Here is a 17,362-nt window from a genome sequence, read left to right on the forward strand (position 1 = left end):
CAGTTACTGCAGTCTTCCATTTTAGGGCAGAGAACGTAGTTTGTAGGGAACACTTTTGTTGTTGGTTTGTTGGTTTATTCTCTCATACCATAATTACTTAACCTTTGACAAATCTTTTTAAATCTCTGCCGTCTGACTTACATAGTTCAAGTAAATGAGTCACAGATAAGAAAACCAGATGAAGAAAAGATTTTCCCCATAGGGGGGTAACGCCGTCAGTGCTCCTCATGCGGTGCATTGTAGGCATTACTTAAGGTTCTTTGCAGCGTACCTTCGACAAAGCTGCAACCCCTTTCGTTCCTTTTACTGTACCTCCTTCCATATTCTCTTTCTTCCATCTGACTTTCCACCCTCTCCTAACAGTTGATTCATAGTGCAACTGCTTTGAGGTTTTCCTCCTGTTACACCTTTCAAACCTTTTACTGCCAATTTCCGTTTCAGGGCTGAATGACCTCATAGGTCCCGGTGCTTGGCCTTTGGCCTAAATTCTATATTCAATTCAGTTCAATTCAAGAGATGTTTTACGCCCACTTATATCTATATGTCTGGTATTTTATTTATAAACCACAGTCCTTAGGGGGTCTTTCTGACAGGTAATTTGATTTCATTATCTGTCAGTCTAGTTCACTCAACAGGTCATTTGAATCATCATTCCCAATGAGAAACAAACAGAAAATGCGCTGAAGTTTCTTCGGCGCAATCGAGTTTTCTGTACAGCCGCTACAGCGTATAATCAAGGCCACCGAAAATAGACCTATCTTTCGTTGGTCTCGGTATAATGCTGTATGAGCCGTGGCCCATGAAACTTTAACCACGGCCAGTTGGTGGCCTGTCTTATATCGTTGCCAGAAGCACCATTGTGGTTAACTTTAACCTTAAATAAAAATAAAAAGTACTGAGGAGGCTAGAGGGCTGCAATTTGGTGTGTTTGATGATTGGAGGTGGATGATCAACTTACCAATTTGCAGCCCTCTATCCTCAGTAGTTTTTAAGATGTGATGGCCGACAGAAACAAGTGCGGACAGAAAAAAGTGCTGACGGACAGACAAAGCCGGCGCAATAGTTTTCTTTTACAGAAAACTAAAAAGGTAAAAGAAAACCAATGGGTAGAATATTTCAAGTATATTTTTATAAGTACATTTATAAGAGGATAACGGGTAAACTATAATTCAACAGATTATCTTTTGCTACCTTTTGCAGTAATATTACAAATTTTGCAGAACTCCGAAAATACCTTTTCTAACAAAAAAAAAAAAAAAAAAATTAGCGGAATATCTATAAAATGCTAAGATTTAAATATTAAAGAAACATTGGTCTGACACATACACACACACACACACACACACACACACACACATATATATATATATATATATATATATATATATATATATATATATATATATATATATATATAAACTTATCACCTACACAATTGTTCCGTGCATTAATACAATTACTAACAGGACCTCATTAAAACTGCATGGTACTCAGCGGAGATATTTAATCAGGAAAGTTCACAAGCTTTCTAGGACTAACTCTTCGTGATTAAATATCTCCGCTAGATACCATCCAGTTTTAATGAGGTCCTGTAATATATATATATATATATATATATATATATATATATATATATATATATATATATATATATATATATATATATATATATATATATATCACATTACCACAGGTGAAAATTAAGAGACTGGGTGTAGGTCCTGACCGGTTTCGACTTTATTTCAAGCCATTGACGAAGGACTTACTCTTATTTTTCACCTGTGGTAATGTGTGATAAATAAACCACGCACAAAAGTGATTATAATTATATATATACAGTATATATATATATATATATATATATATATATATATATATATATATATATATATATATATATATATATAACGTCAGAGAGAAATAAAATTCTTTTTATACGCGTTCAACCTTTATAAGCTGCTGAGCTTCACAGGATCAGAAGGCAATAAATTTAGATTATCCAGGATTTCGTATGTCTCCTGGATAATGTAAGGGTAAAAAAAAAATACTCGTATATTTAGGGTATATAGAAAAAGAAGCCTCTTACGAGGTTGATATATTACTGCCTTCAAAGAGAGAGAGAGAGAGAGAGAGAGAGAGAGAGAGAGAGAGAGAGAGAGAGAGAGAGAGAGAGAGAGAGAGAGATATGATGGGAATCCCGATTACGGGCTACATAGGCAAAAAAATATGATATTGTGAAGATGAATTAGAAAATAAATACCTACGCTAACATGCTTTAAACATCATATGTTCCCTGTGTTGCAAATGACAGTTATTAATAGGAAAATTCTTTGTCGTACTGCATAAGATAAATTAAGCTTCAATAAAAATTATTGTTGCGAGGGTAATCAAGGAATTGAAAGTTTCACTGAAGCATTTGGAGAATATAATTGCCATTAGTTGCGTCAATAGAGATTATTGATGTACGAGGAAAATGATTTCGATACCATCATGATATTTCCTTCATTGCTAATAGATTCACAATTTCGTGAAAAACAATCTGAGTAATAAAAATCCACATAGTAATATATTTACTATATAATTGTGGATTTTTATTACTAATTTCCTTCATTATTAAAGAGACTTTATTATTTCCTTGACATTTTAAAGAGTTTCTTCTTGGGATAATGAAATTTTTATTCTAAATTAATTAGCAGATTTTGACAGACCTAATTAGATTTTTGTCATATATCCATTCAATTCTTCCAATATTATCAATCTCTATCTTCATCCACGCTGACCGAAAATTGATCTTTACAACTTGATCTTTTTCAGTCTTTAGTAAATAAGCGTAAAGTATCTGTACTTTTTTAGTACAGATTCATAGAATCTTTTATTGTATATTGATTTTTGCGTCAACAAATATAAAATTTGTAATATGGGTAAAATAAGTAATTAGAAATACTTGGCAATTTTTATGTTATTCCTGATGATGCACTATTGACCTGTACATTTAACAAGCATTTTATTTAAGTATTTATGAAAGACTTCCTAACTAGCGGTTGACTAAAAGCAATTTCAGTAGAAGGCACTGTTTCTCCGCTCCTTCTGACGTCACATCAAACAAAGGTCGTTGGTGTGGACGCAGGCTTAGTCTGTGCAGATGGGATTGTAAGAAATTCCTGAATACACTCGAGGTTCCTATGTAAACACCCTCTGATAGTTTTGCTATTCCTGCCTTCTTGCTCTGATGGTTTAGTCAAGTCAATCTGGAAGTTATCTGATTAATCACCTCGATTTTTCGGTTCATTATTGAATTAGCAAGTTGCTCCTTCCGGAATTCCTCCTTTTTTTTTTTGAGGATATGGACGCATTTTTCATCCGCATCTAATTTAGATCGATTTGGATTCATTAGGCGAAGAACGAATCAGAATACGCGAGGGAGCCGAGTCTTGGTTTGCTCGCTTTGCGGGAAGATGGAATGTTACTGGAACAAACGCATTTTAGATAAGATCTAATAATATCTATGAATACAGTATTGGCAATTTTAATATTTTATACGCACTCAAATAACAAGTAAAAAATGCGCCGAAGTTTCTTCGGCGAAATCGAGTTTTCTGTACAGCTTATAATCAAGGCCACCGTAAACATATCTATCTTTCGGTGGTCTCGGTATAATGCAGTATGAGCCGCGGCCCATGAAACTTTAATCACGGCACGATTATGGCTAACTTGAACTTTAAATAAAATAAAAACTACCGAGGCTAGAGGGCTGCAATTTGGTATGTTTGATGACTGGAGGGTGGATGATCAACATAGCAATTTGCAGCCCTCAGGTCTCAGTAGTTTTTAAGATCTGAGGGCGAACAGAAAAGTGTGGACGTTCAGACAAATAGCCATCTCAAGAGTTTTCTTTTACAGGAAACTAAAAACGCATTTTAGATAAGATCTAATAATATGTATGAATGTCAGTATCGGCAATTTTGATATTTTATATGCAGTCAAATAAAAAAAGAAGGTTCTGTTGAGAAACTTAATTTTCTTCATTAACCATTGATGTATATTTATTTTCCAGTCTCATGAGATACTTAGCACATGTATATGTCAATTATTGTCATACATTATCGCTGACCTATTTTGGTTTTATTAGCTTTCTGGAAAGAAAATTTTTGTTCCGGCTTTGTCTGTCCGTCCGCACTTTTTCTGTCCGCCCCCAGATCTTAAAAACTACTGAGGCTGGAGGGCTGCAAATTGGTATGTTGATCATCAACCCTCCAATCATAAAACACCAAATTGCAGCACTGTAGCCTCTGTAGTTTTGATTTTATTTAAGGTTAAAGTTAGCCATAATCGTGCGTCTGGTAACGATGAAGTTTCATGGGCCGCGGCTCATACATCATTATACCAGACCACCGAAAGATAGATCTATTTTCGGTGGCCTTGATTATACGATGAAAACTCGATTACGCCGAAGAAAGTTCGGCGGATGTTTTACTTGTTATGGATGTTGTCACTGCTGAAATGACAGAAGACATAGCAGCAGATATGACTGGTTTTACCATTATAAAGCTACCGGATAAATAAGTAGTACCTTAGTCCCTCCCCATTCATCAGACGAATGTTCACTTTCTTCTTTCTCTGAGTCTCTTTATTGCACCACATATTTGCTCTTATTCTCTTAATTTTCCGCTGGTTTCAGAATTGAATTGAATATAGAAATTAGGCCAAAGGCCAAGCACTGGGACCTGTGAGGTCATTCAGCGCTGAAGCGGAAATTGACAATAAAAAGTATTAAAGGTATAAATCAGTTGTCAGGAGAGGGTGGAAAGTAAGATGGAAGAAAGAGAATATGAACGGAGGTACATTAAAATGAACGAAAGGGGGTTGCAGAGATTCTTACATCAGGAAACCGCGTTGACGAACTTTGGGGTGTCATAGATATGTCAATATGTTGATATTTCTGAAACTCAGTATAAGTTCAGAAGGTATTGTCCAAGCTCTCCCGCCTTGTCTTTATGAATTCCTTTTTTGCAGACTTATATGTAGGACATTCTTGGAGATCTGTATAATCCCATTCCGTTTTCCCTCTAAGAATTATAGATTTCTCTCTAAAGGATTCTTTTATAGTAATTTCATAATCCTTTAAAAATGGGTCTTGTCAATATCTCTGAATGGGTAAGACAGAGTTTGGCGAAGTCAAGATTTTTCCATACAATAATTGGATAATATCAACGAATTGGTAAGAAAAATCATGGTTTGACACAGTACTTCCAACAATATTTCTGTCTCTCTAGATGGCACACCTCTTAGTTAGGTCTTGTCAATATCTCTGAATGGGTAAGACAAAATATGGCGATGTCAAGATTTTTAATGTAATAATTGAATATTATCAACGAATTAGTAAGAAAAATCGTGGTTTGACATAGTACTTCCAACAATATTTCTGTCTCTCTAGATGACACACCTCTTAGTTTCACAATCTTACTCTGAAAGTACATATAAATTAAAACCATCAAATTTTTAAGCAAGGAATTCTTTCTATTTCTGCCGACAGGCAGGCGGATGGTACCAAATGGAAAACTCGAATTCCTTGCGAAAAGAATTATAGCTCTCTCTTTCTCTTGTGCCCCCTTCGAGAAACGGAAGTCGATTTGGCCCGTGACTGGCACCATACATCGTGAGGCACTTGCCATGAATACATAAAGAATCAAAGACGATAGTTTATTTTTTATACAACTTAGAGATATTGGAGAATTTTTCGTTCTTTGTCACTTTATCTTTATCACTTTATCTCTCTCTCTCTTTCAGTTCTTCATTGGCGGGGTGGGTAGAGCTTTCGGCTAGCACGCTGTTGGCCCAGCGTTCGACTCTCCGAGCGCCCAATGAGGAATTAGAGGAATTTATTTCTGGTGATAGAAATTCACTTCTCGTCATAATGTGGTTCGGATTCCACAATAGGCTGTAGGTCCCGTTGCTAGGTAACCAGTTGGTTCTTAGCCACGTAAAATAAAACTAATCCTTCGGGCCAGCCCTAGGAGAGAGCTGTTAACCAGCTCAGTGGTGTGGTTAAACTAAGATATACTCAACTTTACAGTCTCTTGAATAGCTCTTGCTATGAATGGATAGCTCTTGCTATGAATGGAAAGTGTACACTACTCTTTGTACTGTGATTTTGTTTTATGTGGCTAAAAAATACTAAAAAAACTTCAGCCTCTCTCTCTCTCTCTCTCTCTCTCTCTCTCTCTCTCTCTCTCTCTCTCTCTCTCTCTCTCTCTCTCTCTCTCAGCTCTAATAAAAGTAAAATCAGCGCTGTCGTCAAACCATTATTTATCTCTTTTTGTCAGATCAAATTGATTCCCTCAGTTTTAATTGTAAACGTAGGGCATTTTTATTTCATTTCTAGCTACAAGTTTGAAAGTAAGTCTGAAATGTCAGTATAACGTACGGAATTTATCTCTGCATTAATTTCTTTCTCCATAAAAAAAAATGCGTCATTTCACTTATTTCTGCAAAAGTGAAGCAGTTGCATTTGGAGTCGTAAATATTCCCTTTGGCGATTGATCGTATTTTGTAAAATCGATAAAAAAAAACCAATGCGCAAATTTAATTCTTTATCACTGTGTATGGAAACTATTTTCTTTTCAGTCTCCGAACATCGCCGCCCTTTCTTTTGTATTATCAATGTCTCGATTTTGTGCTAAGTCTGCTGGGTGATTAATCATTTTCAATCTGCATCTAAAAGGCCTTTCTCTATCGAACTGGTCTCGGGAGATACCCTGGGCAAACAGATAAGTAATGAATACCATTACGCCCAGACAAGTTTGCCTAGACAATCTCTTGCTGGTGCTGCTGCTGCTGCTGCTGCTGCTGCTGAGGTGAGATATCTTTGATGTAAAGCTCGTTCTAGTGATATTCATGAGGTATCCAAACTTGCGAAGCACGGGAAGCATTTTCCCGAGATGTAACCGAGTACCGGAACCTTTCCCTGGAAAAAGCGGGACGCCATACCTTAAGAACTAACCGTTGAGTTTTCTTGAAAATAATCTCATTGTTTCCCTTACGCAAAGTCATGGTGATGTACCATTCTAATCTAATCTAATCTAAATATTCATGAGGTATCCAAACTTGCGAAGCACGGGAAGCATTTTCCCGGGATGTAACCGAGTACCGGGACCTTTCCCTGGAAAAAGCGGGCCGCCATATCTTAAGAACTAACCATAGAGTTTTCCTGAAGAACTAACCATAGAGTTTTCTTGAAATTAATCTCATTATGTTTCCCACACCCAAAGTCATAGTGATGTACTAATCTAATCTAACCTAACCTAACCTAACCTACCTAACCTAACCTAACCTAACCTAACGGCATGACAGAAAAACCGGGGCTGGTGCAATACTAACATACATCTCAGGAATTTGCGTACTGGCAATAATGACGTTTTTAGGGGCCTCTGGATTATGTGAATGATGTATCTAATAGTTTATCAGTAGATATCTATTTATCTATTTATTTTTTTCTTTTTCAATAAGTGGGATCTCTTCTATCTGTATTTCACTATACATCCTCTTACTTTCTAATTTATATATATATATATATATATATATATATATATATATATATACTGTATATATATATATTATATATTATATATATATATGTATCATGTATTTATGTATTTATGTAGATATATATATATATATATATATATATATATATATATATATATATGTATTATGTATCTATGTAGATATATATACATATATATATGTATAAATTATATATATATATATATATATATATATATATATATATATATATATATATATATATACTAAAAACAAAACAATCTGTTCCATGAAACAAAAAAAATATATTCATTCAGCATACCTTCTTCCTCTGCTAAATCAAGGTTGATACTGTCCAGAAAGCTACACACACACACACACACACACACACACACACACACACACACACACACACACACACACACACGCGCTCCAACTCAAATAAGTGGGGGGAGAAAATATGAAATGATATATACCGAAATAAAATGAACGAGATAAAATGGCAAGTGCTAGAATACACACTGACTCCCAAAGTAGACTGAAAGGAGAGTTTACACTATTCCACCGTAATGGCTTGGCCGTGTTGACAAACCCGAAAATAGCCCCGACATGAAATTCTCTTTTAAGTGGGTGAGTCTGCGTACCTGAGAGTCTGATGTTTGTTTATGTATGTGTCTGTGGGTGGGAAAGAGTGAGTGAGTGAGAGAGGTTTGGTGGTTTTAACCATTCCCGCTTGACAGTTCAAACATTCTTTTATTTGTTTATGTATTTTTGCTCCAGGGATACCTAAATGCGCTTCGAATTTATATGATATAACTGAGTCATTGTTGAGGTTTTTTGGGGGACATGTGCATGATTATACGAGTATAATTGCATCTGTAAAAAGAACGATCTTGGCCAATCGACGCTTAATATTTATTAGGTAGGTAAGTTCATTAGCATTTATACTTGCTTATGGGGCGTAAATTTTGGGAATAGAAACGTGGGCCATTAAAAATGTCATAAAGACCTCCTGTGAAATCATCATATTTCCACAGGAATGTATTGAGTCGGGTATGAGGCTGAACGAAAAAGAAAACACCATCGATTAGCAAATCTCGTAGAGATTTTCCAACCCACCCACCGGTTCATGTGGATGGGACTTTGCTGAATGAGTCTGAAGCTTTAACTAACTGCAAGTTTTCTCTCACACCATAATGTTGAGAAACATCTGATGACAGTGTCACCAAATGCCGCATTAGGTATTATTCGTAAGGCCTCATGTATTTATAACAATGGCAAAATCAGTGCAGCCTGTTTTGGGTCATTTGTCCTTCTTTAACTAGGTTACTGTTCTCCGGTGGGGATATGACTTTTCATAAGCTATAATTTAAGAGATCTTCCACATTCACAATTGACTCCTGATCCCCTTTTCCTGCCGAGAGCAACCGGATATACTGACCTGCATCGCCACTCACCATTATGCAGTTAAGTTAAGTATACCTTAGTTTTACCAGACCACTGAGCTGATTAACAGCTCTCCTAGGGCTGGCCCGAATTACCAGACCACTGAGCTGATTAACAGCTCTCCTAGGGCTGGCCCGAATTACCAGACCACTGAGCTGATTAACAGCTCTCCTAGGGCTGGCCCGAATTACCAGACCACTGAGCTGATTAACAGCTCTCCTAGGGCTGGCCCGAATTACCAGACCACTGAGCTGATTAACAGCTCTCCTAGGGCTGGCCCGAATTACCAGACCACTGAGCTGATTAACCGCTCTCCTAGGGCTGGCCCGAAGGATTAGACTTATTTTACCTGGCTAAGAACCAATTGGTTACCTAGCAACGGGACCTACAGCTTATTGTGGAATCCGAACCACATTATACCGAGAAGTGAATTTATGTCACCAGAAATAAATTCCTCTAATTCTTCATTGGCCGGTCGGGGACTCGAACTCGGGCCTAGCAAGTGCTAGCCCACAACTCTACCGACCCTCCCAACGAAGAACTGCCATTATGCAGTAAATGTGCCTCACTGTCGAACTTCTCAGTTCCAGAAGTCATTTATTTTTTACACCGTTGGACTGTGGAACAGTCTCCCTGAGGACGTGGCGCAGTTTGAACTGCAAAAGATCAAGCAAAGATAAAACGCGGTACTATCTGAAAACAGTCAACCTTGTTTATCAATAATTCACTTACATTTTTATCTATTGGGTCATTAATTTGTTAATTTATTTTTTAATATAACTTATGTCTTCTTATTGTATTTCCAGTTACCTTCTTCTTCTTTCAAATGAACACCATATTCGTTGGAAGCTCGATTTTCAAGTCAGTGGCCCCTGTGGTGGCCTTGTTCGATATGGATAGGGTCCATGTTCTGAATAATATAATATTAAGAGGTATTCAGATTGATTACAAGATTCTCAAAAATTTCGCTGTCTATTTTGCTACACTGGGTAGAGTGAAATTTTCCTCGTGTTATAATTATTGTTTGTTTTATATATTTGTTTTTCTTTTTTTTAATATTTGTTAAAACTCCAAGGGACTTATAGTTACTTATTGTGAACATCTTAATTTCTGGAGCAAAAAAACAAAAAAACAAAAACAAATGGAAGGACTTTTTAAGTTTAAACAGATTTATTCCTTTTTGTTTATTTTGTGTATGTACACATATACATACACATTAAGATATATATATATATATATATATATATATATATATATATATATATATATATATATATATATATATATATATATATATATATATATATATATATATAGAGAGAGAGAGAGAGAGAGAGAGAGAGAGAGAGAGAGAGAGAGAGAGAGAGAGAGAGCGTGTGTGTAAAAAGGATTGTATCATGTGAAAAATGAACGCGCATTAGAATTTTATTGGTGAATTGCAATATTTCACAATCTCTCTCTCTCTCTCTCTCTCTCTCTCTCTCTCTCTCTCTCTCTCAGCGCTGGCCACTCTACTTTTCTCAGCGTCTTTGTGATGCCAATTTGTTGGATAATCTCTTGGCAAAGACGTTTCTCCTATTCTTGGAGATTTCCTGATCCAGTGAGGATGGGAGGAAGAGGAAGACGAAAAAGTGATTTTAGTTACAAAAGTTGAGATGGAATTTCGGCATGAGAGATATTGTGTGATAAAGGATATTCAGATAAAATGATGTGGCTGGCTGGATCGTAACATTATCCACCATATAGTACGTAGTAAGTGCTGTGATATTATATATATATATATATATATATATATATATATATATATATATATATATATATATATATATATATATATATATATATATATATATATATATATATATATATATATATATATGTATATATATAATATATATGTATATATATAAGTAATTAATAAAGTTTGATTGAAAATTCAAATTTACTTTTGAAAAATATTTATTCAGAAAACACTGCATCACTCTCTCTCTCTCTCTCTCTCTCTCTCTCTCTCTCTCTCTCTCTCTCTCTCTCTCTCTCTCTCTCTCTCTCACAGCTTTATATTTGTAACCTAAGTCAGATATTTCTTACAGCAAAACAACAGCTAGAGCCCAGTTAATTACTTAATTCATTGCATAATTTTACCATCATAAAATGAAAAAGTCTAACACTCACGTCCATGCTCCGAAATTTTCATCGAGATGGGGCTGCGAGAAAGGCAGTGGTGGTCTTGCAGAAGTCATTCTGTCGACATAAAGTAGGTATAACTCTTTTGAAATCTAATCAGGAGGCGTGTGGCGTGCAGCGTGTCCTGGTTTCATGTACCAGAAGGGAAGAAGAATTCTTAACTATCACACAGGAATTTTTACTTGGCTTCGAGACGCGTCCAGTAATCGTGTAGATCTTCGTAAAGAGTTTTTGTTTTCCGTTCCAAAGATCGAAAGATTACTGTGCGATTTTTATGGCACTATCCATATTGTTTAATTTTCTTTTTTTTTATGAAGTGTATTCAGTAATAACATAGCTTTTATTATTTAATTTATTTTTTTATGAAGTGTATTCAGTAATAACATAAACTTATATGAAAATTAATAAATGGAGAGAGAGATAGACATTAACGAAATGTAAGTACACGTTTGCAAACAAATATAAAAAATATATATATATATATATATATATATATATATATATATATATATATATATATATATATATATATATGTATAGAAATAATCAACACAGTCACGTGTGGAACAGAAATAAATTTCTGACTCACATCAGGATCGAACCCAGGTCTTTCAATTGAAAGGCAAGGGCGCTGCCCACTAGGCCATACAGGTCATAAAAGAAGTTGGAACCTGAATGCTGCACCCAAGGAATTACCTGGGCAAGCTAACTGCTTGCATACCAGCGTGTTTTCCCCAACTTCCCGACTCGGCAATGACCCAGTTGACAGCATTTCGATCCTGATGTGAGTCAGAAATCTATTTCTGTTCCACACGTGATTGTATGTTGATTATTTCTATCGTGTTCACTCAGAAGGGATAATTCGAATGAATTGCCGAGAAGATTATTCGTCCAGATCAGAGCCAGGTCTATAATATGACGCTTTTGCTCTAACATTTTATTTCATTTTACCCTTGGTTTTATATCAGTTTCCTACCTACCTAATTATTCTAAGGTTCGTGTTATTGTGCTGAATTACGAAATGTTATTATGTAAATGATATTATCAACGTTAATCAGAAGCCCTTGTTGTCTAAGTACATTGGGAGAAGTGTTGTGTTTATATATATATATATATATATATATATATATATATATATATATATATATATATATATATATATATATATATATATATATATATATATATATATATATATTTATATATATATATTTCCCTTAATTTCCCTTAATGGGGTATAGGCAACATGTGTTCTTCCCTTTTACTTTCTTGCGCATTTTCTGCCCGAATTCCAAGCGGGCCTGTGTCATCAATCATATCCTCTCCCGCTGATTATCTGGGCGCTATAACGGGTCGTCTTTCTGTGGTTTCTCTATTTTGTACATTTCGGAAACAAACTGCTCTCTTCCCCGTCTTGGCGCGTGTCTAAAAATTTAAATCACTGAGGCTAATGTAGCTTTACCCCCTTAGGGGGATATTGCCGTCATTATGCACCCCTTGTTGTGCACTTTTAGTGTACCGCCTTTCATATTCTCTTTCTTCCATCTTACTTTCCACCCCCTCCTAACAATTGATTCATAGTGCAACTGCTTTGAGGTTTTCCTCCTGTTACACCTTTCAAACCTTTTACTGTCAGTTTCCGTTTCAGCGCTGAATGACCTCATAGGTCCCAGTGCTTGGCCTATGGGTTAAATTCTATATTCAGTTCGATTAATGTAACTTTACAGACTTGTTTAAGTATCAGTGTACTGATTTTTTCTCATTCATTCTTGCTAATCATTTGACCATACGTTATGATCGTATTTTAGTAAACGTTTCATAATTCGAAATTTTTTTATGGAAGTTAGACCAGGCTTACCAAATTCTAATTTGTCTTGTTGTATATTGTTATTTTTTAAATATGAAATATCGTTAAAAAGTGCAAGGTTATTTCCCTTTCCTACTCTCACAAAAGTAAAACGTTCCTAGGATATCATTTCTGCCTCCATCTTTCCCGAGAGTGGTATCTCTCTCCTGCAAACTTCGGCAATTTCTGGGCGCATTTTGATGCGCGCTTTTTGGGACTCGGATATCAGACGCTAAAAACAATGCAGAGGAAGGAGAATGTTGGTTGTTAAGAAGAGTAGTTGGCTTCCTCACTCTAAGAAAATAAAATGTCCTTCCATGTTTACTCGAATGATCTGCTTTTACTCTGTTTAATCCCGTAGGGGGTTAGTTTATTTGCAGCGTCCCTTCCTTAGGCCCCTAGCTACAACCCCTTTCGTTCCTTTTACTGTACCTCCGTTTACATTCTCTTTCTTTCATCTTACTTTCCACCCTCTCCTAACAATCATTTCATAGTGCAACTGCGAGGTTTTCGTCCTGTTACACCTTTAAAACCTTTCTGTTCTCAATTCTCCTTTCAACGCTGAATGACATCATAGGTCCCAGTGCTTGGCCTTTGGCCAAAGTTCTATATTTCATTCCATTGCATTTACTGTTTAAAAGTAGATATTCTTTCTGGGTTGAAATAGGGATGCTTAGCTTACACTTGTAAGGAGTTTTGTTTAATCATGACCACTTCTCTCTATCAATCTATCAATCTGTCTATCTCGCCATTTGATTCGTATAATAAAGAATATTACTAGGTAGTTAAAGTTACATCAGTCCACCATTCATTAGTACATTAATTAAAACGCTATTGATTAGTTGGTCTCGAACTGATTTTCCACCCCCATCCTCCCCTTCAGGTGGCTGGGACTCTGCTGAATGAGTCTGAAGCTTTAACTGTACTTGGTGTCACTTTCTAGTCACATCTTACTTTTGATAAACATCTAGTGAAAGTGTCCGCAAATGCCTCGCAAAAGTTAGGTATTGTACGTAAGGCGTCATATGTTTATAAATGTGATAAAATCAGTGCAATCTGTTATAGATCATTTGTGCTTCCTTTAATGAAATACTGTTCTCCGGCGTGGATGTCTGCTTCTGCCAGAGATGTGTCTATCTAAGACAGAGTGGTTCGCGTGGTGGGTTTCTGTTTCTTAATAGTAGACAGTTATGGCTTGGACCATCGACGGATGGTCTCTTGTTGTCACTTTTTCCTAAGTTATATATCAACAGAGATCTTTCACATTCACAATTGATCCCTGATCCTCTTTGCGTGCCGAGTGACAAGATTCACTGAACAGCCAGCACCAATAGCTGTAAATGTATCTTGCTGTCTAAGTTCTCAGTTCCAGAGGTCCTTTATTCCTCTCACTGTTGGACTATGGAAAAGTCTCGCCGAGGATTGGAACCTCAAAATTTCTATGAAAAATGCAATGCATTACTACCCTAAAGCAGTTCTCTTGGTATTTTAATAATTTGCATTTTTATTTATTTATTTTGTAAATTTATGTTTTTCTAGTAATTGATCTCTTTCGGTATGTCAGTTACTTCTTTCAAATGAACATAACATTCTTTGGAAACTTGAATTTCAAGTCAGTGGCCCTTGTGGACTTAATCCAAATGAATAGGGTTCATCTTCTGAATAATAATAATAATAATAATAATAATAATAATAATAATAATAATAATAATAATAATAATAATAATAATAATAACCATTCTTCTTCTTCTTCTTCTTCTTCTTCTTCTTCTTCTTCTTCTTCTTCTTCTTCTTCTTCTTCTTCTTCTTCTTATTATTATTATTATTATTATTATTATTATTATTATTTATTTTTTCATTTAACTTATGAACCTCATGCAATAATATTTACAGACATTAACGTAAAAATTGCAACGGACAGACTGAACAAAAAACTTTATATGACTTGCAACTGGAACGTGATTGCGACACACTTTCCGATTAATGTCCCTTCATAAGAGTTTCTTTGATGGACTGTCGCTGCTGTTCACAGTAATTTCCTCTTAATCCAGTATAGGGAAATACATAGAAATTGTTGTGTTATCATTTTCTGATAGTAGAGGAGCCACAGCATTTAAAGATAATGGAAGCATGTGTGTGCGTGTATGTGTTTGTGTGTGCGTGTGTGTACATATTTATATATACAAATATATATGTGTTTATATATGTACATATATATATATATATATATATATATATATATATATATATATTATATTTTATATATATATAATATATATATATATATATATATATATATATATATATCATATATATGTGTGTATATATATACATATATATAATACATATATATCATATATATTGTATATATACATATATATATATATACAGTTTATGATATATATATATATATATATATATATATATATATATATATATATATATATATATATATATATATATATATATATATATATATATATATATATATATATATATATATATACACTGTATATACAAATATAAGAGAAAACGAGGATTGAACATTAAAACAGATTTTAATGTAAAAGAAAACGAAGATTGAATATTAAAACAGATTTTAATGTAAAAGAAAACGAAGACTGAATATTAAAACAGATTTTAATGTAAAAGAATTCCTATTCGATTTCATGGCAAAATAATGTAATTCGTTGCACTCCGGTTCGTGTATCCTGTTTCCTGGAAAACGAAGCATATTGATAGGCTGACTTCTCCCTCCTCTTCAAATATTTTGCTCTTATTCGTCCTGAACCTGCTGGTATGCGAATTACATATCCAATAGCCTTCTAACATATAAAGTGACTTTTATGAATAATGAATGCAGTTATTCCATTCAACAAAAATTTTCCTTGCACCCCATATTGAACAAGACATGTTTTGTTAGTTTCTTTATTCAAGAAATATGTAAATGATAAAGCGATGTAATCTAGCATTCAATTCACTTGGTAAACGATTATGGTAGATTAAGATTACTTAGGAAACTATTATGATAGATTAAGATTACTGAGTAAACGACTGTGGTAAATTATGATTACTTAGTAAATGATTATGTTAGATTAAAAAAAGAATTATTTTCACTATCTATAGTGTATTTAAACGTATTTATATTATTGTTATGTGTTTCGACCTTAGGCACATAGAAAGACAAAGTAAAAGTAAAAAATGCGATCAAGTTTCTTCGGCGCAATCAGGTTTTCTGTACAGCAAATAATACCGTATGAAACTTTCAGCCACGGCCCTTGAAACTCTTAGCCGCGGCCCATGAAACTCAGCCACGGTCCGGTGGTGGCCTGTGTTTGTGGTACCTTTAGAGGTGCCAGAAGTATGATTATGGCTAACTTTAACTTTAAATAAAAAAAAAACTACTGAGGGTACAGGGCTGCAAGTTGGTATGTTTGTTGATTGGAGGGTGGATGATCAACATACCAATTTGCAGCCCTCTAGCCTCAGTAATTTGTAAGGTCTGAGGGAGGACAGAAAAAGTGCGGAGGGACAGACAAAGCCGTCACAATAGTTTTCCTTTACAGAAAACTAAAGACGCTGAGAAGAAATGTATATTACAGATATTGTACAGTTTCTGTACTATTTCAACGTGTATTTAATGTTCAGTCCATCAGACTTTACATGACAGAAAACTTTAATTCCCTCATCAGTTGAAATCCTGTTAAAAAGCCCCTAGCTTATTTTATCGTTTCATATATTTTCCCTAGTTTTCCTTTGAAGCAACGCTTTGAGGTTTTAAGACTTTTTATCTTTGATGTTCAAGCCGAAATTTTAAATGCTCCCAGCTGGAATGGTTTTTAATGGTCAGAATCTGTGTGAGAAACCCAGATGTGTATTCTTGATAATATCACACGTTTTCGCATTTTTAGTTTCTGAAAAGAAAACTATTGAGCCGGCTTTGTCCGTCCGTCCGCACTTTTTCTTTCCGCCATCGGATCTTAAAAACTACTGAGGCTAGAGGGTTGCAAATTGATATGTTGATCGTCCTCCCATCAATCATCAAACATATTAAATTGCAGCCCTCTAGCCTCAGTAGTTTTTATTTTATTTAAGGTTAAAGTTAGCCATAATCGTACTTCTGGCAACGCAACGGCTGAGAGTTTCTTGGGCCGCGGCTCATGCAGCATCATACCGAGACCCCCTAAAGATAGAGCTGTTTTTGGTGGTCTTGATCATGCGCTGTAAAGAAAACTCGATTGCGCTGAAGAAACTTCTGCACATTTTTTATTTGTTTTTTTCGTACGGCTAAACACTCAATTTCTTAATCAGTTCATTCAACGACAGATACAAGTGTATGTA

Source organism: Macrobrachium rosenbergii, chromosome 12, assembly GCF_040412425.1.
Source record: "Macrobrachium rosenbergii isolate ZJJX-2024 chromosome 12, ASM4041242v1, whole genome shotgun sequence".
Classification (NCBI taxonomy): Eukaryota; Metazoa; Arthropoda; class Malacostraca; order Decapoda; family Palaemonidae; genus Macrobrachium; species Macrobrachium rosenbergii.